This window comes from Nuphar pumila, chromosome 1 (genome assembly GCF_984573655.1).
Source record: "Nuphar pumila chromosome 1, dmNupPumi1.hap1.1, whole genome shotgun sequence".
In the NCBI taxonomy this organism is placed as follows: Eukaryota; Viridiplantae; Streptophyta; class Magnoliopsida; order Nymphaeales; family Nymphaeaceae; genus Nuphar; species Nuphar pumila.
The window spans coordinates 13,105,954-13,115,046 of record NC_143249.1 but is presented as its reverse complement, the minus strand read 5'-3'; positions in this window follow the sequence as shown (position 1 = coordinate 13,115,046).

Genomic DNA, 9,093 nt, shown 5'->3' with positions numbered 1-9,093 from the left:
GTTGATTTAAATGCCGATCTTCACTAAACGGGCTATAGATCACATCTATGGAGTCCGATTTTGATCAAAATAACTTGCATCAATGAAGTCCCAAGCAGAAAGTGGAACTGATTTGGTATACAAACAGGATGGATGTCATGTCTTGTGTTGGCATTTTTAAACTAGTATTGTAAAATGATGTTTTACCAGATTTACTCTCTCAATAAAAAGCAAGTATGGCGGGATCTCATGCACAAACACAAACACAAACACAAACACATGCACATGCATGTGTGGGCCCGTGCACACGTGGAGACACACATACATAATTAGACCACAGTGGTTGTGGTGATCTATACATTAGAATTGTGGTTGGGGACATCTAGGTTGCAGTATCATGGGTTGAATGGTAGATTTGAATGACAATAGATGCTATCCTACAGCATGCCTTGGTATACCAGTAGTTAAGAACACATCTATCTAGCAAGTGAGACACTATTGATTGGATACAAGGTCCATTATTACTGAAAGTTTCCCTTGGAATATTGGAATCTCATCCTTGCTTGTATTAACTATTCCTTTGTTATGGCTAGGTTGGAAGCTAGAGCTCAACATGGTGCTGCAAATACTTAAAAATCAACTCTTTTAAAAACTATTTTTCAAGAGATATCTCAAAGGCTAACCAAAAAATTAAACCTAAAAAACTTAGGTACAGTTTGGATGACACCCAAAACCCAGGTTTCGGTGTGTTTCGGTGATACACCAAAACCTGGTTGCTCGTGCGACCCCAGGTCGGCCATTTCGAGGCCGGTGGATGGCCAAAAAATGGTTGGCCATCCATTCCCCTTTTTTCACATTTTAATGGCTGGCCAACCATTTTCGACCATCCACCAGCAGGGAAATGGCCTGGCCGGTGTCACCTGGCAAGGGCAACACTGGCCAGGCCATTTCATGGATGATGGCTGGCCAAAAAAATGACCTATTTTTTTCCTTTTTTCTTCTTGGTTTTTTTAGTTCAAAAACTTGAAAATTAGATTTTTTGTCACCTAAACAACCCAACAGGGCTAGTAGGTTTGACAAAAACTTGAACTAAGGCAAAAATCAGGGTTGGTGAAAACCTAGGTTTTAGCCTGTGTCATCCAAATGGCCTTCTAGGTATGATATCATGAACATACAAAACTAATGTTGGAGGGAAAACATGTTACTTCACAATTAGCCTATTGCTGGGCTTTTAATTCAGTGAGTCTTGAAATCAATTAGTTTATAGAAATTAGCAGTGAAGTAATTGTTTTTTATGGGAAGCATGATCTAGTGTTCGGGGTGAACACTTTATAAGTGTTCATGTAAGAACTATGATTTTCTAAAATTATTAAATAATAAAAATACAGGTTTTTAATATTTAATATCAATGTAAAAATTTAAAATACATGTTAAATTATCATTTGAGTAGAGTTTGAGAATTTAATGAATACAAAGTTAAAATAGACTTCAAGTTCGTTTAGAATTTAAAGATAGTTTAACTAATGGATTTGAGATGAATCTCAAGCTAGAAAATTATTTTGAATTGGATTTTGATTTTTAATTGGGTTCAATATGAATTTAAGTTTGGTTTAATTTGGATCTAATTTTAGAGTTTATTGTGAATTGAATTTTAATTTTTAATTTAGTTCAGATTTGAATTGAGGGTGTATTTGAAATTGGAGTCTTATTGAATTTAAATTTTAATTTCTGAAATTTAAATTCAGATTTAGATTTAATTCAAATTTAATGAATGGACCTCAGATATTATAATTAGATTTTAAATTGGATTCAAATTTTTATCTAAATTAGGATTTAATATAATGCCAATTCGAATTTGAGTTACTCATTAATTTGAATTTGAATATAATTAAGAGTGAATTTATATTTAGTATTTAATTTAATTTTTAATATAATTTAATATGTATTAGAGTTAGATTTTTAATTTGGTAGAATTAAGAATACAAGTTTGAGTTTGAAATACATGTGAAATTGAACATTGGTTGAATTTGAAAATAGAACTGAATTTAGAATTTTTTAGAATTAATAAATAATAAAAAATATATTTTTATATTTGGGTAAAATGTAGAATCTTAATTAAGGCTAAATTGAGATTTAATTTGTGTATTATGAAGAATGAAAATTTGATCAAAGGATGAAATCAAATTTAAATTCATTGCTAAATTGGATTTAGATTATATTTAAAATTTAATTCATTCCAAGCAAATTTGCATTAAGAATTTAATTTAATATAAATTAAATTTAAGATAAATTTGAATTTTAGTTGGATAAATGTAATTTAGAATTTCTCAAATGGATTTGGATCCCACTTGGATTTGAAATAAAAAAAAATCCATAAGAGATTTAATTGTAGTAAATGAATGGAATGAAAATTTTAAATTTAATTGTAATGTAATAAAATGTAGGAGTCCATGGGCTAAACATTCCTTCTATATGGGCCTAACCTAGTGAGTATCCTACATGGCTAAAATTAATAATAAAATCTGAAAAATTTATTAAGAAACCTCTCTAAAACCTAAAACCTAAAAGGTAAAGTCAATGAATTTAAAAGTTTCTTATTTAAAACTTAGGAAAAACTATTCTTATGTATAAGACTTGAATATTTTTTTTAAAGTTTCATATTTTTAGGAAAGAGACATCCCTAGGGTGGGACGTTCTACCCTAATGGGCCCTCTTTGGTGGCTTACATTTCCTAAATTAAAAAAAATAGAAACCCATACAAGTGAAGGAAGGTTAATAGTTTCCAAAATTTTGAAATGGGCATAGGTATTAGGGAACTAATACTCTTTTTAAAACTTATTTTGGAAAGTTTAAATCAAGAGGGGACATCCCACCCTAGTGGGCCCTCTTGGATATGGCTAGAACCACTTTAAGAGGCAAGCCTAATACACCTTAAAGCATGCCAAATAATATAAATAAGGTTTAAAACCAAAGTTTTCAAAATCTACATTAAGCATTAAATGAATTAAGATACAAAAGATTTTCTTTAGAAAGAGAAATTGTAAGATCATGTGGGCTGGAAATGGGTTAAGTTAAAGAAACTATTGGGATTTAAAATTTTCATTAGTTATAGTTATATATATTATAATTGTTTATAATGGTCTTTATATATAATTATTGTTTGTTCACATTCATGCATATTTAGATAGAAGTTTATTTAAAAAATGTCAAATATTTTAAGATATGTTTCCTACTTTCATTTTGTTTGATTTTTGGTCAAACTTTTTATTTGAACGTCATTTCCATCTACCTCAACGAGCTCACCATGGTCCAAAGTAAGATCAATTGTTATCGGCTAGTTAAAAGTCTTGGTTCAACCCTTTGAGATTCATTGTCAGAATCGATCCAATGTAGCATGTATCTTATATATCACATTAAAATGCATTTTTTATCAGTCTTTCCTACATCAATGCACTTTGATCCTGTACTCATTTAAATCTAACTGGGTAGCATACAGTCACGCTTGGGCTCATGTTATATCAGAGAAAAAAAGAGAGATCCTAATCTGGGTGCATATACTTAATTTAGAGTAATTAGAGTATGCATTTTAATTAAAAATATGTATAGAATACTTGGCAGATTTGGTTGGATGTTGACAAAGAAAGTCATAGTTCAGGGAAGAGGTTCAAGGAACTGATCCAATTAGGGATCAGTTCTGAACCCCTTTCAGAAACTGGTCAGGCCAACCCTTATGTGGACTGGGCCTGTTCTCTTTAAAAAAAAGTGAGTACACGTTGATATATATATATATATATATATATATTGATGATGCAAACGGGATGGGGTCTGAAACAATACCCAACCGACTACTCTCTTTTAATGTAGATCATACTTCCCCGAACAAACACATCAACCAAAGTGTCGTGTTTGTCATGGACCGACCCAGCTACACCCGTGAAAGTGCTGCAGACTGGGGTCAATATGACCCCAACTTGCACAACAACTTTAGGTGTCCAACAAGGTGCGACCTTGTTGGGGCACCTCGGCTAGGTTGTAACAAGCCGCATGGTTGCCCCAAACTGGCCGCAGCTCAACTGTATTTTTGAAGAAGAAAAATATGGTAATAAAATTTATAGAAATTTCTTGCATTGGCTGTTACGTTGACTGATAAAATAAAAAACTAAAAAAATGTTGGCACATGACCGCTACCTAATAAAACGTTTGTAACTCCCTCGTTCTGAAGGTTTTTTATAAACGGTTTGCGATGTATGAAAGCTAACAAAAATGTACATATGTGACTGAAAAATGAGCTCCGATCTCCAACTGTGTACAAAACAATTAATGATTATTATAATAGCAAGATAAATCTTGCCTAACTAAGCCCTAAACCGAATATATACCGGTTAAGTTATGTGAAGTACGAACTCCTGATGTTAATGCGTGAATTTGAATGTTAATATAACATGCAATTATGGCTTGAAATGTTGTGCAAATGTATGTTTTAAAATTTTAATAATCATGATATTAAATAAATTATTATTGCATGTCAATGAATAAATGAACACTACTATTGAATTGCATGTGCATGCATATTATAGTGTGATATGTGATTATGTGTAGATGCATGTTATTAATCATATTCAATGTTTATGAATGAATGAAAAGTTAATGCATTATAATTTGTATGTATGATATAAAAGTATTATTGGCATTGAATCATGCATCCGGGTGACTAAACTGGAGGCATAAATCTTAGTGATAGATTCATTATGTGTGTGCATGAAAAAGCAATAGAGTTAATGTAATTGAAAATTTATGTTATAAAAATTAATTCTATTAAAGCTTATAATGAGAGGGTAAGTGGTACTCTAGGCTCTGTGACACTAAGTTTTTGAGCATGAAAGGTTACTCCTTCTCAATCACAAAGACAGAGAAATTAAGTCTTCACATTAGCAGTGAGGTGACAAATTAATAAACTCATGAGTGAAGTTTGATGCATTAAGTTGAAGGTGTTGAGCACTCTCTCTCATTTGGGTAGTCTTTCACTTGGGACTGGTGAAAGGTGTTCGGCTAGGGTTAAGCCACAACTTGTTTGAATATACTATTTCTGAGTTGTGGTCTTGATTCAGGTTAAGCATGTGTAGTACCCATATGGCTAATAAGTAAAATCTTAAATGTTTATGCATCTATATAGTCATAGCATACATCACGTAAAAAGAAAACTTAAATAAAGATAATTAAAGTCACTTATGCATGAAAAGACTATTGATTCTTCATCGGCAAGTGCATGCACTATTACATATTCATGTGATATTATGCATACCTAAAATTGATACTTGCCTAAATTAATGTGTGAATTTATTGAAATATATTCATGTATATGGGTTTTGGTTTTTCCGTGTTGGTATTTTCTACCAGACTTTCATGAGTCATACCCTTTCTATGAGTTTTTAAGTGAAAAATGATGTATAGCTGTAAAGCGAATGTGGGATGTTGAAACAACATCGAGTGCCAGTTTTTTTTTTTTTCAGTGATAGTTTTGAAAAATATTTATTGTTATTTTAAGTTAAAAATACACTGATATGGATTTTAAATTATTGAGACTGAATTAAATTTTAATAGTGAATGTTAATTGCATTTTAATTCAGTTATAATGATTGTTCATTCAGTAAACTGTCTAGAATGTTTAACCTAAAAAAATGATTGTTTTCGCTGATTTAAAAAAAACATTCATGAATTTTTTTTGAGTTAAAATTTTAGAGTGTTACAGTTCGGCCCTTTTTAATAGGAGGTAGGCAAGGGTCTCCTCTTTTTAATAGGGGGCAACCACTATATGGAGCCTGTCAATTAGGCAGAACACTTTATAAGTGTTTGGCTCCGAACACTGAAACAACTCAATTTTTATGGATGTTTATAGTTGAAGAGTTGCCAACATCCACTAGCCTTTTATGGATGTTTGTGAGTTAAGTTTTGGTTTTTTAACTTTTTAGATAATCCAAGGAAAAACTCCTCAATCACCAACTGCACATTGGCTGGTCTCTAGTTGGTAAAACCCTTGAGGTGGCCCCCTTGCCCACAGGAGAGTACACTTAGCTTCGACCTTGTGGAAAGGGATGTCACCCGTGAGTTTTGAACTTGTGATGTCTCTTCAACTTGTGACATTCACAAGTCACCCCTACTAGATGAACGAAGCCCTTGTGGGATTTTCTTTTTCTTTTTCCAGCAGTTACGTTGATGGCTCTTGCTTTTATTAAAAATACCAATACTGACTACAAGCTAGAAAATATAACAAAAAATGATCAATTTTTTTGTTTAGTTGACACTTTTGCCCTTTGTTGTTAAAAATTTTGGGTGTTTGATTATTCAAAACAAAACTTACATGGTGCTTGATTTTTCTAAGCGACAACGTATATGGTGCCTGAATTTTTTAGGCAACAACATTGACAAGTGGTTCAACCAACATATCTAATTTTTTAGGTGATAAAAAAGTAAAACCGTCAAGAAAACAAATTAAGTGGCCATATTTGACATATTTTGAATAGTGAATCGGCCATGTTTGACAGATTTCTCTAATCTCAACCAAAATCAAGAAATTGCCCCAAAAGTGAGTACCATCTATGTCATAGTCATTGTCAGTTTGTTTTTCCCCTTTTGCTCATTCACAAATTTCAAAATACCAAGGAGGTGGTATCCCATGTGGTAAGCGGGGTCTTGTGTCAGGATTGTTCTGGTAGGGGTCAGCCTAACCCCTGCTTGCTTATCATTTTTTTTTTTTGAAAATACCACGGTTTTGTGCAGTAAAGTAACTTTAAGCCGTTTACTGTGAAGTTATCCAACATGTAACTGGATAAAATTATCAAAACACCCATAAAAGTAACAGTATTTTTTAAAATATATAGTAAATATCAAGTGTAAAATGGGCTTTTTGTTTTAGAGACAAAAGAGGACAGATCAAATTTTTTAAGATGTAACAAAAGTGTATAAGCAAAATTAACATTTTTTACCTTAAAAAGCATCTATATCTTTTACTATCTAGTAAAAAAAAATATGTGCATTTTTATATATAATTTGACCGTTATAAATGTGTTTATCATGTCGTATTTATTAGGAAAAAGAAAAAGGTTCAAAGAATGCAAATTAATTGTAGCAACGTATCTATAGGGCCTGATTGACAAAATAATGCCTACTACTATGGCTTTTCCTCGCAAATATTGATTGGGATACTATCATATATGGTCTTATCTTTGGTACCCTATTCTCCAAATAATTGCTTTTGATCTATTTATTTTGATAAAAAGTGATTTTTAAATGATATATTTTAGGCTCATTATGAACCATTGATTGTTGATTTTTGTTATGAGTCCACACTAGTTCATGGTCCAAATTACTGCAATCCCATATCACTTTTCAAATCTGAATTTGCAGTTACACTGTGGGCCTCAACTTTCACGGAAGGCTGTTCCCTCACTCACCTGGGATGGACCATATGTACGGATACATCCCGACAGCATTCAGTTTTCTTTTCTTTCCTTTTTCTTGTTCAGACCAATGTTGTCAGTATAAGGTACGGGCCTTTAATCGTTCGGCATCGTCCCAAATATAATTAAAAATTTATTAAGTGTCAATCATAACATGAAACGTGTTAAAACCATAAATTAATTTTAGAATAATATTTTAGGTATTTTTTTTACTCTGCCAATAAGCACCGATACTGATAACATTGGTTCGGACAGCCTCCACCATCAGCCAAACAACCCAAATCACGTTTCTAAAAAGGATCCAAGCAAAGCCAATAAAATTGTCCAGTGTTGTGTTTTCAGCAATGTTGCGAATCAGCAAAAAATCGATATGAAACTTTTCAATACAATATACAAAAAATGGTTTAATATAGTTTTTAAATATTTTTCTAATATTATTTTAATATTTTCTTAACACATGTCATTTTCTGGTTAAACATTGACGGATTCAGTTAGATTCGATTAAGAATCGGAATCGGCTGATTCCCTGAAAATTGATTCAGGGTCCAATACACAGCATTGGTTTTCAGCAACCAAGGCCACAAAAGAGACCCTTTTAACTCAATTAGCAATATTCTTTTATCTCTTTTCTTTTTCTCTACAGTACTGAATGTCTGTTGGAAAATGAAAAAAAGCTTTACTAAAAGAACTGACTCTCATGATACGAAAAGAAGAACAGAAAAGAGAAAAGGAAAACAGTCAGTACATCCCAACTTTTTTTCTCCTTTCATCCTTCTATATCCTTCCCAAATACCCAAACAGATGCCCAATAGATACATCACGGTATCGTCTTATAAAAATAACAGCATTGCATGCATGACATTGCCAGCTTCTGTAGCCAAGATAGGAATACCTAACATCATTAAGGCGTGTTCGGGTTCGGCTTGTTTACCAGTGGATTGAGCTCTCGTGAGCTTAGCTCATCCTTGAATGATAGAGCTGGCTCATATATATACATAGGAGCCAAACACTTTATCTTCAGGCTTAACTCATTTAAGCTAAACATGCTGCTCATAGATCAGCTCGCCCAGCATACTAACTGATCAAGGAGTTTGTGACTTGCTGAACCGAGCCAGTCAGAAGCTGTTTGATTCATTTACCAGCCCTACTTATCAGTCAATTCAATTGAAAATAAAATCTGTACAAGAATTAAAGTAGAGGGCATCCGTTTAGGGATGACAGTGGACTGGAGCGCGATTGCTGTCCTTGGATAACTTCACTTAACCCACACCATCTTCATTCCTTGATCTTTCTGATCTCTATCTAACTCAAAATGATTCCCATGCTGATTTAACAGAAACCTGCTCTTGCGGTAACCATTTAATAAGATGGTTAGGTACCCCTAGATCCCAGACTTGGTTATTGACAATTTGCTTGACCGAGTCTGGCACTCGAAGGATCGAGTCCACATATTTGCATTGTCAGACCTGATTGTAATCAATCTGGTCCTTCGCCTTGATGTGTCTCGGGTCACTATACATTGTTTGTATAGTGTTTTGGGGTAGGAGGTGGATTGAGGGGCATTGATCGCACCACGGATCGCACCATAATTTCATTTGGGATCTTTCTCCAACGACCCACCTCACTTCTTCGATAATTGCCACACCTTTTTTCAACC